Source organism: Mytilus trossulus, chromosome 14 (assembly GCF_036588685.1).
Source record: "Mytilus trossulus isolate FHL-02 chromosome 14, PNRI_Mtr1.1.1.hap1, whole genome shotgun sequence".
NCBI lineage: Eukaryota > Metazoa > Mollusca > Bivalvia > Mytilida > Mytilidae > Mytilus > Mytilus trossulus.
The window spans coordinates 31,246,805-31,265,501 of NC_086386.1; the positions used below are offsets into that span (position 1 = coordinate 31,246,805).

The 18,697-nt window shown below is 30.6% G+C and overlaps 2 protein-coding genes across 4 annotated transcripts in view; one reads left to right on the forward strand and one right to left on the reverse strand.

Moving 5' to 3' along the window:
* The window catches only part of LOC134697661 (arginine--tRNA ligase, cytoplasmic-like), a 111,461-nt gene that overhangs the window by 24,724 nt on the left and 68,040 nt on the right, over nt 1-18,697 (reverse strand). The gene's annotated exons all lie outside the window — the stretch shown is intronic.
* LOC134695683 (uncharacterized) overlaps nt 3,776-18,697 on the forward strand; it is a 42,128-nt gene continuing 27,206 nt past the window's right edge. The window contains exon 1 of one of the 3 annotated variants that reach the window (XM_063557032.1): nt 3,776-3,879. The gene's annotated coding sequence lies outside the window, so the exon portion shown is untranslated. Of the gene's footprint in view, nt 3,880-8,494; nt 8,632-18,105; nt 18,211-18,697 lie in introns of those variants that run through there. The other 2 variants (XM_063557031.1, XM_063557029.1) reach the window with 2 other exon arrangements.

The window sequence follows — 18,697 nt, forward strand, 5'->3', positions numbered from 1 at the left end:
TTCAAACAGAAAAAGCTTTCAAGGCTATTTGAACAGAGCAAACATGCGCGTAGCTACGTTTACGTCAAAACGCCCGGGCGTACACTTGAATTTGGTAAAAAAAATTATTTTCATATAAATAAAAATAAAAGAATTGGGTAACAGTACATCAATCTTTTAAGTCTCTCTCCAATGGCTTGCAAATGCGAATAAAAGTGACGAAAATTAGTATCATATTATTTCTGTCAAATTCTAAATCTACCGTTAATTCTATACTCTCGCTCCTTTAATTTTTTTTTACAGCAATTCATTATGAGCTAAGATTTGATATGTGGTTTTCATTTTTTGTCGAGCCATTGACATTTATATCGCGAAAGTGAGCTATTTTGATTGCAAATTTCGTCGGCGGTGCCAAAATGATAACTATGTACTATATACATGCAGGTTCATTATGTTGTTTTAGTTTTAAGATATCAATAACTTTGTCAAACATTTGTGAAATTTTACGGAAGCTGGACAAAAACTGTTTATGCCCAAACGAGTATCCAGAGCATAATGACGAAATTGTATATGATTAGTTTTCACATTTTTTATAGAAAAAAAATGATTACTTTTTGCACTTACAGTCTAACGTTAAAATCTATTACATATCAGTTACTTTGTTGAACCTTCGTCGAATTCAATTAAACTTCCTTAACGTGTTTTTTTTCATAGTCAATTTCAAAAGCCAATTTTTTTTCGTTCATTTTCAGATTTTACGCATTTAAGTCAGACGATCTGGCCACCGTTAAATAACATATTGCACAGAGAGGCAAGCTTTCAAATACTTGTAAGACCTTGTAACGTTTCTACATCATATGCAGAAGCCATCGCTGTGCTAGGTTCAATTTTCAGATGAAACCATTTTACGAAAGAAGTCGAGAACACTTTTCTTCGATTGATCCATCTTGTTTTCATAAAGTAAAATAATCCGCAATGAAAGACCACGTATACTGCTTCGGTAATGATTGAAGGTTATCCACGGCTCCCTTTAATCATATTTTAAGGTAAATGGTTTGGACGCGTTACGTTTACTCCAAATTAAGCCAAAGACCGTCATTGTATTCTAGATAGATTTTAAACACAATAAATAGATTAAACATAAAAAATAAATTACTTTGAATCTAAAAAATGTTGTTATTGATGAGTTTTCAATGACAGGAATTTTATGACATTCTCGATAATTCTAAAACTTCCAGAGGCTTGTCCCTGCTTATCAACTTCCAGCAGGTTCTTTGGCCTGGAACCGCTTGGGCCGTCAGGCCCTTTTCCGAGGTTCGGGCGTACACGTAAAAATGACCTAGCTACGCCACTGGCAAAGTAATGGTAATGATAAGCTCTAAATAAATATAAGAATATTAAGGGGTAATTCATTGATTGTCGATGTTGTAGTGCCATTTTTAAGAACCATGCACTTTTGGCTATTTTGTGGCGTTCAGTTTGTTATGGTGGATACCTGGAGTGACTGGAAAAAACACTGGTGCTCAATAGGAAAACTGACAATCTAAGTTAATTAACATTGGATATTTGTGCACCTGCAAAAGTGGGGTTCCAACTCACAACCTCGCAGTGTTGACTCAGGCCAAATATCCTCAATAGAAATTGAAAGTGACAAAGTTTATACAACTGCACACCAAATATCATTTACTGTTCACTAGTGTTCCTCAATAACTGCATGACCTAATCAAAAACTAATACCTGTAAACTAAGTTTCAGAGTCAATGGACCATGGCAAAGGGGGTGGGGCTAAATATTCTTGTAATGAGATATATAATACCTATGCTAACACAACTGCTTACCAAATATCATTGACCTCCCATAAACTAGACCTAATCACACAATCACAAACTACAATTTTGTAATACATTGTTGATGCTGACCATGCTGAAAAAACAACACAACTATATATATGCCTCTCTTTTTGACTCTGTCATCTTTGGCAATACGACAAAAATTCCAACAAATTTAATACAAATATTTTGTCCATCATTAACAGGGGTGGCTAGTGATTACAGTGGTCGAACTTCTTAGACCCTATTAAGGTGTAAGTGTGTATATATTATTAGTACTTTAATGGAGATTTTGGACATATGGCAATGGAAATAGATCATGTGGTAATTTGAACATAAATAAAATTAAAGCTAACACACATCAATTCTTTCATTACCATGAAGAAGCTGGCTGAGAGTCCATATGATCATCAATTCGATCATCATACCAAAACGAGTACGTTCCTCTCAGTTGTGATAAACCATTTTTTTTTTTTTTTAACCTATATATTTAAGCGTCTCATTTACATTTTTCCAATTATCATTCATGTGGTATTGACAAGTATTATATAACTGAAGTAGTCTACTAAGTCTTATTAACCAATTTTTATAACATACAAATTTTTAACCAATTCTGCTGCATCTGTGCTTTAAAAACTTAAAAAAAGATTGTCTATAGAATAAACATGCATACAATTATTATTTGACTGACTGAGTCTGTATGATGTTAACCTTCATTATAAATTCTACTCTTGTTATAAGACTCTAATATCTATCATAATAGAAATTGGTTCATGGTTAAGATGTATGTGACTAAATATATAAATAGCTATCTTGAAAACACTGCAGCAATTTGAAGCACTTTATAAATACTTGTAAATCACCCATGTTATTTATTTATATAGCAGTGTATATTTACACTTCACTTATTCTTTATTTATGTAGCAGATAAAACATAATAAGTAGGACTGATTCTGTGCTACTGGAGGTGAATGTAAACAATGGCAAAAGAACAGAACACAACCGTAGATCAAATTTTCATGTGCATATAATATTCAATACCAGTAGTTGGTATAGTTTTGAAAGAAATTGTTTTTTTAACAGTCAAAAATTAAAAAAAACAGACTAACAGACAAAACAATCAAAACACACTTACATAGCAAAACCAAAGACTAAGCAACTTAAACCCCACCAAAAACTTGGGGTAAACTAAGAGCTCGAGCTGAGTAGATGAAATGGTAAGCAAATCCTGGTCCACATGGGTTATATACATATACATGTAATTTTTCAAACTCCAATTGATGTTTTCATAAAAAAATCATTGAATATCATTTGTAAATGCTCGGTCAATGGCTATAAATTGATCGACTCTGCTTGGTTCTGGCTGAAGGTCAAATCAAAGATGTGGAAATTGGTATTTTTTCTGATTCTCTGCTGACCAACCAGGCTTTAGGAGCCAGAGAAAAATTTGATTGTCCTGGAGTCAAATCAATGTTTCCAGGTAGGGTGACAATTTCAAATTGTTTACTCGTAGACTGGTTAATTTATTGTGAACTTCACAGAATAAAAATCTCTACATGTTCAAAGCAGGATTTATAATCATATCAGTAACATCATCCTCTGAGTTCTAGTCCTGATATACTTGTAACATTATGTATGCAATTACAGTCTTTTGATGAGATACATATTTGGTTTAATTGATGTTTGAAAAAAAATCATATTAACCTCGGCCATTGGCCTCTGTGAATATCAGTTTTTCAAAAGCCAATACAACCAAATATATACTTCATCAAAAGACAGTAATTGTATAATGTTCATGTTGAAAAATTGTTGCATTCTTCCCTTCATCTCCTCTAAAATAATCCCCAATCATTTAACCTTTCAGAAAGGGACACCACCACTACATTAAAGCTATAAACTAAAGCAGATTGTCAGGCAAACTTATGGAATCTAAACAAATAACTTGATAATTCTCACTGTTAATGATAATCTCTTACTACTTAATGTGATTATAAGTGAGAGATAATTTAGCCTGTCAATCAATCAGTATTATCTCCATCTTAACTGAAGCTGTGAGATAGAACAATGAAAGGTAAGTTATTAATCAATTATTAAGACTTAGCAAGGTTAATTTATAAATCATATTTTTTTAATTGATTTGTGTAATTCTATATTTTGTTTGATGAAATTGTTGATTTTTTTACATTGATATCGTTTCAACAAAAGACTTCAGAAACATATCCTTAACAAAACTATTTTTTTGTTTGAAAATGGTTTTTAAAAATCAAAGAGTTATAACCTAGAAAAGATGATGAAGCTATGCTATTCTTGACAAATATAGTGGTGTGGGGTTTGCTCATTGTTGAAGGCCATACAGTGACCTATATATATAGTGGTTAATTTCTGTGTCATTGGGTCTCTAATGTGAAGAGATGTCTTCATTCAGAAAATTTACTGATAAAATTAAAGAGTGAGGGGAATAATTTGGAGATTGAATTTAAAAACAAGACCAATTCAAGCAAGCATTTCTTCTCTTTTGATAAAAATAATGAATAGATCTTTTAATATGAAAATTATTTTTTCTTTAAATTTCTGACAATAACTTTAAATAACTGTTATTTTTTTAATTTTTGGCCGACAAACTTATCAATCATGCGATCGTTCTGGTAAACCTAATGAGTATCATCACTCCAATAAACACAAAGCATTTAATGACAATCCAGAAATAGACTGTTCTGATGTTGTTAAATAATATATATAAATGATCACATTGTTATAAAACTGAACTTGAAACACAATTTTTTCAATATTTAAAACCCAATTCATTAACACAACTAAGGTGAATAAACCCTGAGGATCTGGTAGGCAATCAAACTTTATAACTTAATTTTCACTATTGCTCTGAAAAATGTCATTGGATCAGTGAAGCAATTGAATAAATACCACTAGAGATTCTACACAACATATTTCAAACAACCACTCTTTCTTCAAAAAGCATCAAGGTTCTAAAACACCACACCAAACATAAGAGTATTATATAAGGCTTTCCTTTCATTTTAATATTAAGAAATGTGGTATTAGAATCAATTTCCCAATGAGACAACCCCCAACAGATACCAAATGATGTAGAAGTTAGCAACCATAGGTCTACCATGTACTATGCTCCAATTTCTTTATAGGTCTTTTAAACTAAATATTACTATTTTGTCTAAAAAAAAATTTTTTAAAAAGTTTTGTATTTTTAAGCCGCAAAAGCGGGGGGAAAAAAATAGCACAACAAAACAACACACATACGCATAATACAGTACAGTCACATTTGCATATTATTTTGGTCAATTGTCCTCTTTTTTATTTATAGAAATTAGTTCAACAGACAAAAAGTTCTGCATTATTGAAAAACACAACAAAATGCAGACAAAATTTGTAAAAAAAAAAAGTATACAGGTACCTGTATTAGGATATTCAATTATTTAAAGTACACTCACATATTGTGTTTAGTTGTACAAATACTTTTATCATATGAAAAAGAAACCGATGAGTGTTGTGTTTGGCTGATCGCAATGAAGCAGATCATTCAATATTCCACAATCAACGCATTATTGAAAAACACAACAAAATGCAGACAAAATTTGTAAAAAAAAAAAGTATACAGGTACCTGTATTAGGATATTCAATTATTTAAAGTACACTCACATATTGTGTTTAGTTGTACAAATACTTTTATCATATGAAAAAGAAACCAATGAGTGTTGTGTTTGGCTGATCGCAATGAAGCAGATCATTCAATATTCCACAATCAACACAATCACAAGATTCAGATAAGGCTTAGAAGTTTCTGACATAAAAATGAAGAAGAAATTAAGGAGGTTAATTATGTTCAAATTTTTAGTAAATACCCAATTGAAAGATTCTTTATTCTAAATCAAATAAATAGATGGATTATAGCTATAGGGTTTTACTTCTACGTAAACCTCTTGAAAAAAATCTATATTATTTCCAGAATCTATCCCATTTTAAAATATTTTGTAACAAGAATGTGTCCAAAGTATACAGATGTCTCACTGACGCATTATCATTTTCCATGTTCAATGGACTATGAAATTGGATAAAAAATCTAATTTGGCCTTCAAAGTAAAAGATCAACCAATGGGGAACATGTGTACTAAGTTTCAAGTTGATTAGACTTTAACTTCATCAAAAACTACCTTGACCAAAAACTTTAACCTGAAACTCACACTTTTAATTTCTATGTGCAGTGGACCATGAGAATGGGGTCAAAAGTCTAATTTTGTTTTAAAATAAGAAAGATCATATCATAAGGAACATGTGTACTAAGTTGCAAGTTGATTGGACTTCAGCTTCACCAAAAACTACCTTGACCAAAAACTTTCACCTGAAGTGGGACGAACGGACGGACAGATAGACGAACGAATGGAAGGATGCACAGACCGGAAAACATAATGCCCCTCTACTATCGTAGGTGGGGCATAAAAACAAAAAATGATTATTAATGGAGACCAACTTAAATAGTTTATTACTAAAAGTTCTGCATCATCAGATTTTATTATAAAATAAAATAAGAATCCCTTGAATACCATTAAATAAAATATTTGACAATATGACAATGTTTGATTAATATTTGACAATATTTGATTAATATTTGACAATATTTGATTAATGCTAAGTTTGGGTCAAATTCAATGTCAGATTTCCTTATAAGGTTATTGACGGGTGAACTGTCTGTCTATTGCTATAAGAGGGCCAGATAAACATGTACTAAATAGTTATTTGTTATTGCCAAAAATGGATAGATAAATATAACTTTTTTAAACTTTAGAAGCATCACTATGACTGTTACACTTAAGGTCAAGGTCACTATAGGGATCAGAATTTTCACCTAAAATCAATAGGTCAGGAGTCATAGAAAAATTTAACATTTTGTAAAAACATATTTCCATACAGAACTCATAAGGAGTCTAAATTGAATGTAAATACATTTACTATGCAATCAGGGGAGAAGTGGACTATCCTAAAAAAGATTAAACTTTCAATAACAGGAAAATAAATCATTTCTAAAATAAAAATAATGTTGGTAATTTTGTATGAAGAGTTTCCTGCTCTTTATCTCAACATGTATGTTTTATAAATCATTAGTTATACCAAACAATTTAAAAATCAATTATAAATACATTAGCTTTTTATTATGGCACAGAATGAAATCATTTCTGCTATAAAATAGTTATATTTTATTGTAATGTCATAACAATCGGTTTCTGCCAGATGTACATTTCATACACAAATCTGTTGTATTCAAGCTAAAAAAATGTTTTATAGTAAGACTGGAAAATTTCCCTTGACACCTGACTTTTCATCTTTTTGGAAATTAATTACATTCATGGTTATCAGCTTGCATTATTCTTTATCACAATGTTTCCAGATTGCAATTTTTTTAAACTGGAATTCGTTCCATCAATATGATTGCACTAAATAGATTCTGTAGAAACTTAAAATAACAGAATTAATGGCATATCAATATATAAAGAGTTAAAGACATCCAATAGAGCTCACCAACTGGACACATTTTTTTGACTGACTTGACCATGTTGACCTGCTACTGAGCAGTCTTCTGTTGCACATACTTTGTTAAATCATGGTATTTGCAGAGAAGAAACAAATAAAGTCATTGCTCTTAAAGAGTTAAACTCAAGGGACTCTATCCTCATCTCCCAAAAATTAAGCAAAAATTAAATGGGATTGTGTTTATAGGACACCAATGAGTGCCCCCACTGATATCGAGGCACTTGCATTTAACATTATAATGGGAAATACCGGATGATAAGAATGGCAAAAGTGATATACTACCTAAATTCATACTTGATCTGATTTTGTTGAATAAATAAGCATTATAGTGTATACATAAGTTTCAAAATGTTTGGTTGAGGCTAACTTAAGTTGAAGAAAACAGAAACCAAAAAATCAATTATTTTTTTAATTTGTAAAGGGACATAACTCGAGAAAATAAAATTGATGCCACCAAAATTTAAAACTTGACTAGTGTTTTGTGGTATTATAGCTTTATATATAAGATTCAAAACATTCAGCAGAGGCAAGTTTTTGTTTGAAAATGGAAATGATTTGTAGAGGGGAATAACTCTAGAAAGGTAAAAGTGACGCCTGAGCTATCAAATTCAAAATGATCTGTGTTTTGTGGTTATAAGCAGTGTATAATTTTTGTAGGCAAGCTTAAGTTAGGGGGAAAGAAACCAACTTACCGGGACATACAGAAGAACATCATTATACAAACAGACAAGCCCTTTTAGACAAAATTACCACTACCCTAGAGAAAGCAGAAGAAAAAGTTCAAAATTGCTTTAATTTCATAATCTTTGAATAAATGATCAGATAATATTAATTGGTCTCTGAATGAAGTCCATTGATTTTTTTTTTTGTTCTCAGAAATGCTCCAGATTTTTGAGATGGTAATGTTGTCAAATATCAAGTGATATATTGCTTTTTACATGCAAGTGACAAAGTTTTTGTAAAAAAAAAATCTGAATATATTATAAAAGATGATAAAGATATATTCAACCAGTATTCTTTTCAATCATAGTGATGAAATTACGAATTAAACAAATATGTATCTATGAATAATAACCAAAAGGAAGCACTTAAGTTATAACAACTTGAGATGATGAGTGTTATACATACAATATAGCAGTATTTGTAAATGACATTAGAAGCTTTTAATTTTTATGGATTTGTGGTGAGTTTTTTTGAATTCTTATTGACAGAGCATATATGTAATGGGCCACCACTAAAACCCCATTATCTGATAAACACAAAGGTACGTATAATGGGGGTACCTTCATGTTGGAAATTGGTAAAATATCATGCAAAATGTTAAATTTTGTCCACAAAAAAACCTAACAGTACCCGAGTAAATATTTGAGACCTCTGACGAATCATAATAAAAATGCTTTGAAGACCCATTGGTGGCCTATGGCTGTCACGTCTGATCTATGGTCGGGTTGTTGTCACTTTGACACATTCCCCATTGCCATTCTCATTTTTTTTTTATGATTCCCAATAAAATTTTACTTGTAGCATTTCAAAATGTACCGTCATATTTGACTTAATAATTTTGTAAAATAAGATGGAACCAGATTTCTACCACACTGTGTCAAACATTTTTTTCTACAAAATAGACTTGTATAATTGTATAACTAAAATAGCATTGACACAATAATTTGTCAACACCTACCAATATTTTGAATTTTGAAACTTGTTAATCCCACGTAGATTCTATTCTATTGTGAACATTGTGTCAGACAGTGAGATACTTTGAGAATATAATGATGCAATTATTGAAATTCTATCTTCAAAGCTGCAAAGTCAGATGGACAGTCACACTTAAATATTCCTTGGAGGTTCTGTTAGATTATTGTAGTGTTATAAAAGGCTAATTATAATAGCAATTTATATTCTGAGCACAAACCTTTGTACACTGTGTGTTTGCTTAATTTTATGTTCTGTTTTGAGAGCTATTGTTGGTCTTATTGTAGTCATTTCTATGGCTATGATCTTTTGTCTGGCCTTTTTCAACTGAAGGATTATAATACACGGTCTGGATATCTTTTATCTTCAAAAAGGGGTCAAGCAGTATTCTCACTATCAAATTGAATATTAATGTTTTCAAAATCTGAAGGTGTTATACTCCATGACTAATAATAGCTGACATTAGTGGCAGAATTATATAAATTGTATATTGTGGATTCATTTATTTTTGTGGGTATCAATTTTCGTGGATTGAGGAAAACCAGCATTTTCGTTGGTATTTGATTTCGTGGTTTTGCAACGTCCTGCTTAAAATATCCTATAGATAATTTGCCATTCGTTAGACATTTGAATTTGTGGTCCCCGGGTATCCATGAAATCCCAGAAAATTGGTATCCAACATAAAATAATGAATCCACAGTCTGTATGAGTTTCAGTTGTGAATCATTGCAAAAGTAGCCAGATATAAAGTAAATAGGGTGGTGAGTGTTTAGGTTAGGGTTTTTGAATAATTAGTTCCATTTTGAACATTACTAAAACAAAACATTGTGTATAAGCTATTTGTTGAATATATAAGATTCTATGATGCTAAAAAACACAAAATATAGGAAAATTGCTACATTGATCTCTCAAATATAAATCAAACTTGATCTTCAAAATCAGCAACTCCCCCTCTAATAAAAATCTCCTCTCAATGTGCAATCCCCTGAAGAAAAAAATGTTTTGAAAGTCATCAAAGTAAACATATTTTGCCTTCAACTTAACTGTATCATAAATCTGCATGAATCAATCAATGTATGAACCATTCCCAATAATTAACAATATTTTATAAAGACTCTGATAATATCGGTTTGATAATTAGGCAATGAATTTAAGTGGTGTCTTAAAATATCCCAATTTATACCCCATGTCAATGTTTCTTGAAACAAAAATGCTGAGATGATTGTCCTTATTTAAATTAAGCTTAATCTGCATCTTATTGTGGAAACTAAAAACTGCATCCTTAACAGCATGACTCTCTGCATCTTACAGAATATAAGATTCATATGCCAGCACAGAGTATTGATTTTCTTTCAAACCCTATGAGAAAGATATAACATGCAGTTGTTATCGCCATGGTGAAATATAACATTTTTGAAAAATCAGATTAATATTTAAAATTAAAAAAAAATAAGTTATTATGAACATACTATCGATATATTAACCATAATGGAACTTTTAAAACCTTTTAATCTCCTTGATTAATTGGTTTAAAAGGAAATTCGATTACTACAGTTAATCTTGTTCTAGTTTAACTCTCAGGCATAGAGGCAGACAGAACCACTGAATAAGCTGTTAACAAATTTTTAAAGATAAGTTAGCATTGGGAGTAAATTGCTATAAAATGTCCATAAAATGCAGGAAAGCCTGAATCTGCTACTTTTTTTATTATAATTTTGGTCTACTAATTGACCAAAATTTGAAAAGTATGGAAAGGGGTCACTGGAAGTTCTAGTGAGACTAAATGAAGAGAATTCCATATCTAAATATTCAGTTTTTGACATTTAAAAAGTGAAATTTTATTAACTAGTGATGACCTTAATTGATCTTGGAAAAATAGAGCTCAGAAATAAAAAAAAACGCGACATTTTCAAAGTCCAAAGCCTAAAATCTGTACAATTCAGGGGAGAGGAACCCAGCGTTAGCTTGATCTGCTACTTATCCTTGTAGATGTCCCTTACTAGAAATCAGCTTATGCTTATTTGGTGGCAAATAATTCATTCATATTAAAGTCATATGAAACCTCAAATTAAACCAGATGCTCCGCAGGGCGTAGCTTTATACGACCGCAGAGGTTGAACCCTGAACGGTTGGGGCAAGTATGGACACAACATTCAAGCTGGATTCAGCTCTAAATTTGGATTGTGATTAAATAGTTGACACAGCATAGGTTTCTGACACAGAATGAATGTGTTCTAATGAACTTAAAATTTTTGTTTTCTCTTAGAGCAATTCACTATGCTGTTGAATATTAATCCTCTCAAAAAAATGTTTGAAGAAATTTTCTTTTTATTTATGAAATTTCAAATGAGAAAAATTGAACCCAATTTTTTTAATCACATCCCCCTTTCCCTTATTCCAAAACTAATCTAAATTAAAATTTCTAATGGAGTTTGCAACAATAACTACTCATTTAAATACATCATAATATATTAAGATGTAAAAAAAACTGCTTGTTATCACTGAATGGTAAAGATAATTTTAATTTATCAGTTGGTAGTAAAAAGTGAATATACATTGTATATTGTATATAACAAAGATTTGAGTTGATTCTGGACAAAGAAAGATAACTCCAATTAAAAAATATTCTTGCTATTGCACAATATTGTGAAATTAGATATTTCTTGTTGATTCTGGACAAAGAAAGATAACTCCCATGAAAAAAATTCTTGCTATTGCACAATATTGTGAAATTAGATATTTCTTGCAAACTATTCTGGACAAAGAAAGATAACTCTAATTAAAAAAAAAATTGCTATTTCACAATATTGTGCAATTAGATATTTCTTGCCATTGCGCAATACTGTGCAATTGAAAAGACTTGCTATTGCACAATACTTAATATAATAATTTAAGATCCTGATTTGGACCAACTTGAAAACTGGGCCCATAATCAAAAATCTAAGAACATGTTTGGATTCAGCATATCAAAGAACCCCAAGATTTCAATTTTTGTTAAAATCAAACTAAGTTTAATTTTGGACCCTTTGGACTTTAATGTAGACCAATTTGAAAACAGGACCAAAAATGAAGAATCTACATACACAATTAGATTTGGCATATCAAAGAACCCCATATATTCAATTTTTGATGAAATCAAACAAAGTTTAATTTTGGACCCCGATTTGGACCAACTTGAAAACGGGGCCAATAATCAAGAATCTAAGTACATTTTTAGATTCAGCATATCAAAGAACCCAACCGATTCATTTTTTGTCAAAATAAAACTAGTAAGTTTAATTTTGGACCCTTTGGACCTAAATGTAAACCAATTTGAAAACGGGACCAAAAGTTAAGAATTTACATACACAGTTAGATTCAGCATATCAAAGAACCCCAATTATTCAATTTTGATGAAATCAAACAAAGTTTAATTTTGGACCCTTTGGGCCCCTTATTTCTAAACTGTTGGGACCAAATCTCCCAAAATCAATACCAACCTTCCTTTTATGGTCATACACCTTGTGTTTAAATTTCATAGATTTCTATTTACTTATACTAACGTTATGGTGCAAAAAACAAGAAAAATGCTTATTTGGGCCCTTTTTTGGCCCCTAATTCCTAAACTGTTGAAATCAAAACTCCCAAAATCAATCCCAACCTTTCTTTTGTGGTCATAAACCTTGTGTCAAAATTTCATAGATTTCTATTAGCTTAAACTAAAGTTATAGTGCGAAAACCAAGAAAATGCTTATTTGGGCCCTTTTTGGCCCCTAATTCCTAAAATGTTGGGACCAAAACTACCAAAATCAATACCAACCTTCCTTTTGTGGTCATAAACCTTGTGTTAAAATTTCATAGATTTCTATTCACTTTTACTAAAGTTAGAGTGCGAAAACTAAAAGTATTCGGACAACGACGACGACGACGACGCCAGTATGATAGCAATATACGACGAAAATTTTTTCAATTTTGCGGTCGTATAAAAAAATGATGCATATGTTTTTCATAACTAAATGGATAGTATTGTCTGAAGATAATTAATTCTTTAATTTGTCCACATTTAGAAAAAAGTTAACGTTTTTTAATTGCTTCCAGGAAGCAATTTGCCAACATATTTTAGGAACGCAGGTGACCTTAGCTTGACCCTCTTGTAAAAATCTGGTGATCACAATATGCATGGATCTGTCATTGAAATAAACTATTACCAAATTGTACATGTTATACACATGCTCAATATCCATGCTTCTTTGTTGATTGTTTACTATAAGGTGACAATCTGTAAACTACGATTTCAAAACACGACAATTAAGTAGTGCCATATTTTCACATCATAACAGACAGAGAGAAAAAAAATAACGATTAAACGATACATGTATGTTTGCACAATAAATGATAAAATTGTGCACTGATTATATCAATTGGACTTAAAGTTTATGATATATACATGCATTGGTTCAAGAATTGGATAAACATTATTTTTCACCAGCCACTCTTTTCATAAGACTTTAAGCAAGAAAAACTATTATAAAATAAAGTATTTAGAATTTTTGTAAAAAGCTGCTGAGATCTGAAGAATAAGTGAGAAAGTGAGTCAGCTTCCAGTCTGCTAGACAAGATGAGTCAGAGCTATTTCAAGCCTTACAACAAGCTAACATAAATATGTTGAAAGGGTCTCCTCATGAAATGAAAGCATTGTGCTCCATAATGAGCTTTGAATGAAAAAATGCAGAAACTATCATTAAATGAAGAACTGAAGAATTTATAATTAAGTTATTGATATTGGTACATGTAATGAATACTAAAGACATACACCAAAACCAAACAAAAAAATCAATTCTCAACTGTTCCTACTCAAAGTAGCTAAAAGAAAAGAAAAAAAAAACAACCAAAATAAACAATATACCAAAAAGACTGAAGATGAAACATAATTATTATTAAGCTGTCATCAAAGGCTCTCAGGCAAACAACTTAAACAGAAACAAATATATCTATAATGCAGTTATGTAACCTCCTAATAATTGATAATAGACTAAAAAATCTAATAATTAAGTTCTGTCATCATTAACAAATGTGTTTCACATCTAAAAGAAACTGCTATGATCAGTAAAACAAGAGAAATGTTTACAAAGCTATGTACAAGCTGTTGCTTAGTATGATCTTAATTTAATTTCCACAATCACTGTTAAACATCCCACACAATAATGTCTCAAAAGATTTGAATCAAAAATAATGTCTTGAAAAAATGTGACTTTAATTATTATTAAGTTTCTCTGTCTTTTGGTCTTTTTCTTCATACACCAAATTGTATCAAACTTAAATTATATATAATCACTCACTCAGTTTTTCCACATTTAAACACAATCTCACAACTCTCAAATTATTTTCTATTCTTCAATATTTTTCTCTATCGGACCTTAAGGAGAAAATGCATTAATGCTATAATTACTATGAATCTTCAGGGATTTCAGTGTGGTTTCATGTTTAATATGTTAATGTGTAATTAAGTCCCCTTACATCTGAGTTATCTATCCTTATGTTGATAAGTTATTTTTGTAAAATACAACCGTAAAATATCATAAAACACATAGTGTTTTTGTAAAAACATAAAACATCTCACACATGATTATACTTAATCTGGAAATATGTGCCTTTCAATAAAGATCTCTGCAGACCCATTTCAAAATCCAAGATGATGGAAAACATCGTTAGCAGTACCTTAACATTGATATAAATGTTCACATTTAAGGGGAAATTAGACCTTGAAACTAATGATTCGTACAGTGTTGATTGTATTCAAACCAGTAATTTATATTTTAACAGTATAAAAGAAGTTCTGATACATGTATTATGAAAAATATTCCTTTGACAGTTCTAATATCCAGATCACAAGCCCCACAAGGTCATAAGAAATTCTAAAACCATACCTGTTACATATACTAGCTCAAATTTCATATCTAATCAACTATAATATCAATAAACTGGGGTGAGCAGCTGCTGTAAAAAGATTTTATCAAAAATCCTAGAAGTAATTATTACAAAGAGTTAGAGAAAAAATAGTAAATCAATGTAAATCTTACAAAAAACACGTTTTATACTATAAATAGACAAGGTAAAGATTCTCAAAACAAAAACTTGCATCGAAAAATTGAAAAAAATAATTGTATTAACAGAAATCATGTATAAAAGACAAACCTCATGTAGAAGTGTATGAATGAAAGACCTGAAAACACTGTCAATATTACAGCAGATTTCAATGAGTAGGTAGCTAAAGGTAATATCTTTAGTTCGCTTGCTTGCTAGTTGAACTTTGAAGTCATTGTTAGGAAAGGGATAATACCCTCCTTACACATTAGCATAGTTCTAAAGACAGATAGATTGGTTATCTGTCAGACTAGTCTACTTTTAAAGAAGGGTAGTTTACCTAACCTTATAATGACTTCATGGTTCAGCTAGAAAGCAAGTTAACTACCGGTAGAGATATTAATTCAACTACATACTCATTAAAATCAGCTGTAAAAGTATAGCTAAGTTTACTCATATCAAACTAGAACAGAGTTAACAGATAAAATCCCCCTACTTCCACTTTTTAATAGCTCTTTTAAAAAATATCTTTTTTATTGGATATATTTTTGCAGTAATGTCCTAGGCATGCCAATGAAGATTTCTATTCTTAAAATACTCAATACTGAGAAAAAATGTCCTATGTGCTGCAAAGTTAAAACACATAGTATGAATAATTGTAGTTCTTTAAAGTTGGTTTAAATGAAGGAAAAGAACTTAAAAGTTAGTTTTTATTTTTACATTTTAATGTTGACCTATACATTCGGTGTGAAGACTGTACTTTGACCTATAATGGTTTACTGTTACAAATTGTGACTTAAATGGAGAGTTGTCTCGATCATTGGCACTATTACCACATCTTCTTATATCTACCAACAAACTTTGTAGAGGGGGATACATATGTCTCCACAGTGTACTGTAAGTTCCGAAATTATTGTGAGCCTTTAAAATTGTGATATTGTCATTTCAAACTAAAATGCAATATAAATTTTTGCAATATTGAGATAAATCCTGTTTAAATTCATATAAAGTTTTTCAAAATGAGCTTAAATTATTACCATTTATAACCCTGTCTCATTTTTCGCAATAATAAAAACATAGCCATAATTTCTGAATGAACATTAAATAAAAAAATATGTGGTATGAGTGCCAATGAGACAACGAAGTACATCCAAGTCACAATTAAACGTATGCAGCCATGATTTATAATTCTGGTTTAATTTCAATAGTTATATGTGTGTGTCTGATGTATGGATATAGAAGGAGGTCAACCATCCATTATACCCTCCTCCTCTTTTGCCATGGGGATATCTAAATAAAGAAAAAGCACCCACCAGGGGCTTTATAACAATTTGATTATAATTATACTTGTTCGCTGACCTTCAGCAAATAACTACATCATTGGAACAATTGAATATTAAGGCAGTCTGATTTCCCACACAGAAGTAAATTTGTAATTAAGCAATATGATGCTAAATAATCAGCTTTTTGTATTGAATGTTAAATAATATATGGATTCTGCCACAATAATATAGCTATCAGCTTGAAACAATGTCCCTGGTGATTTTTATTATCAACTTTCTTCATACAAACAATGTTTTCAAGCTGTTTTAGAATACAAAAGCATTAAGAATCATCTTCAAATGTCAAAGACAGTTCAAAGTATTATAATCATAAGGAGCCATTAGTAGTTAGATTTCATATCTTAAACATTAAACCATTTCTATTGAATATAGGTATACATTAATTCACTTCATTATATTAATTAGAATGTGGTTCTCTTAGATCTTCAATAACTTTCAGAATCCTTAACTTTTGATATAAGATAGGTATGTCTTAGAGCAATCGTGAGGATAGATTGATTGATGTCCATTTAATACTCAGCATGCAATCTTTCAACCATATACAAGAATAGAAGGTGTATAAGAATATATACACCTCATGTTTTGAACAGGATTTTTCCTTGAGCAAGATATTCAATATATAAAAAAAGATGTGGTATGATTACTTTTTAATTTAGTTTAGGAGGTACCTTTGTTATTGCGGTTGTGCCATGGAGACTACAGTAAAAACTCAATCAACCTTCCCAAACATGACCACCATTGCTGTTTTTACGAATACTGTATTACTGTCTAATGGATGTCATGTTAATTAGTCCCCGTCTTAAATAATTTTTGACTCCTATCTACTGACAAAATATTGTTCATACACCTAATGTCACATGCTTAAGTTATTTGTAGCAAACACACCAGTATAATTACTGGTTCTACACTTTTTAGAAATTTTAGTTTTGAGACTCCATAACTATAAATAAACCATTTGGGGGTTCTATGATCACAACTGATATGATAGAAGAGGGAGGGTAGGAGGGGTCCTGATCCTGAAGTCCCAAGCTTATAAACACAAAATCCCGAAATCCTGGGCTTAAAAACAACATAATCCCAAGGTCCCGAAATTCAAAGAAAGAATTCCTGGATCCTGAAAGGATCAATCCCAAAATCCCAAGCTTAAAAACACTCGATTCCGGAGTCCTGATAAAGGTCCTATCCCCCCTCATAGAAGTGATAAAATGGCAGCCTATTTTAATTCTACTGGCCATGTATAAATAATATTGCTTAAAGCAAAGAAATAAAACAGCCAACTCAAGTTCAATAAAACTAAATAGCATTAAGGACTATAAATATTCCAAAACATTCTCTTCTACATATCAACAGCAGTGAATTCTATCTTAAAAACTTCATACAATATTGCATAACAGCTTTTACAACCTTTTTTAAATTCACGGTTCCTCTGATCCACCGATTAAAATGATTTAACAATACATTTCAATTATTAATAATACAGCCATCTTGTTCATTCTTCCCGACACAAAAACAGTGCTATACTCATGTGGCTAATAACTGCCACAACATTTTTTGAAAATAATACAACATTATAAAAACTAACTTTTGTAAACACATGGAGATAAATACGGAGAAATCCATTTAAGTTTGTCAGTTGTATTGATCATAAAATGCTATATAAGGCTTACAATGTTTAACTCGAGTCATCACAGCTAACAATACCATATCATCATATCTTCATGGAATAAAAAACATGCTTTAAGGTAAAATACATTTTATTAGCATCATATATGGGTATAGGTACATGATAATGACATGATTATATATCTTGATTATTATATCGTGATTATCTATCTTGATTATATGTAGTTATAATTACAGAAATAATGAATAATTTTATCCTTATAATAATAATGTTTAAAAATAATGTAACTGAATTATTTTAATGGAACCCAATGTAAATAAATTTCAAAACCAGAAACATAAAATAGTATTGTTAATTTTGTCTTGTTTCATTGTATCATCAGGTGTTGACCCTTAACCTATATTGAAAAGTCATTATTCCTGAAGGAGTTTTTTATCTGTACATAATAGTGTTTGTTATTAAAAGGCCCAAATTTGCAAGCAAGACAGTTAACAAGCTATTATTTGAACTTGGAATTATCATTAATTATGGAATTTGCATAATTTCTTGTGCTTGAAATTTTAAATGAATTCCATGTTTATTCTGTGTTTTAATGTTCCCTGCTG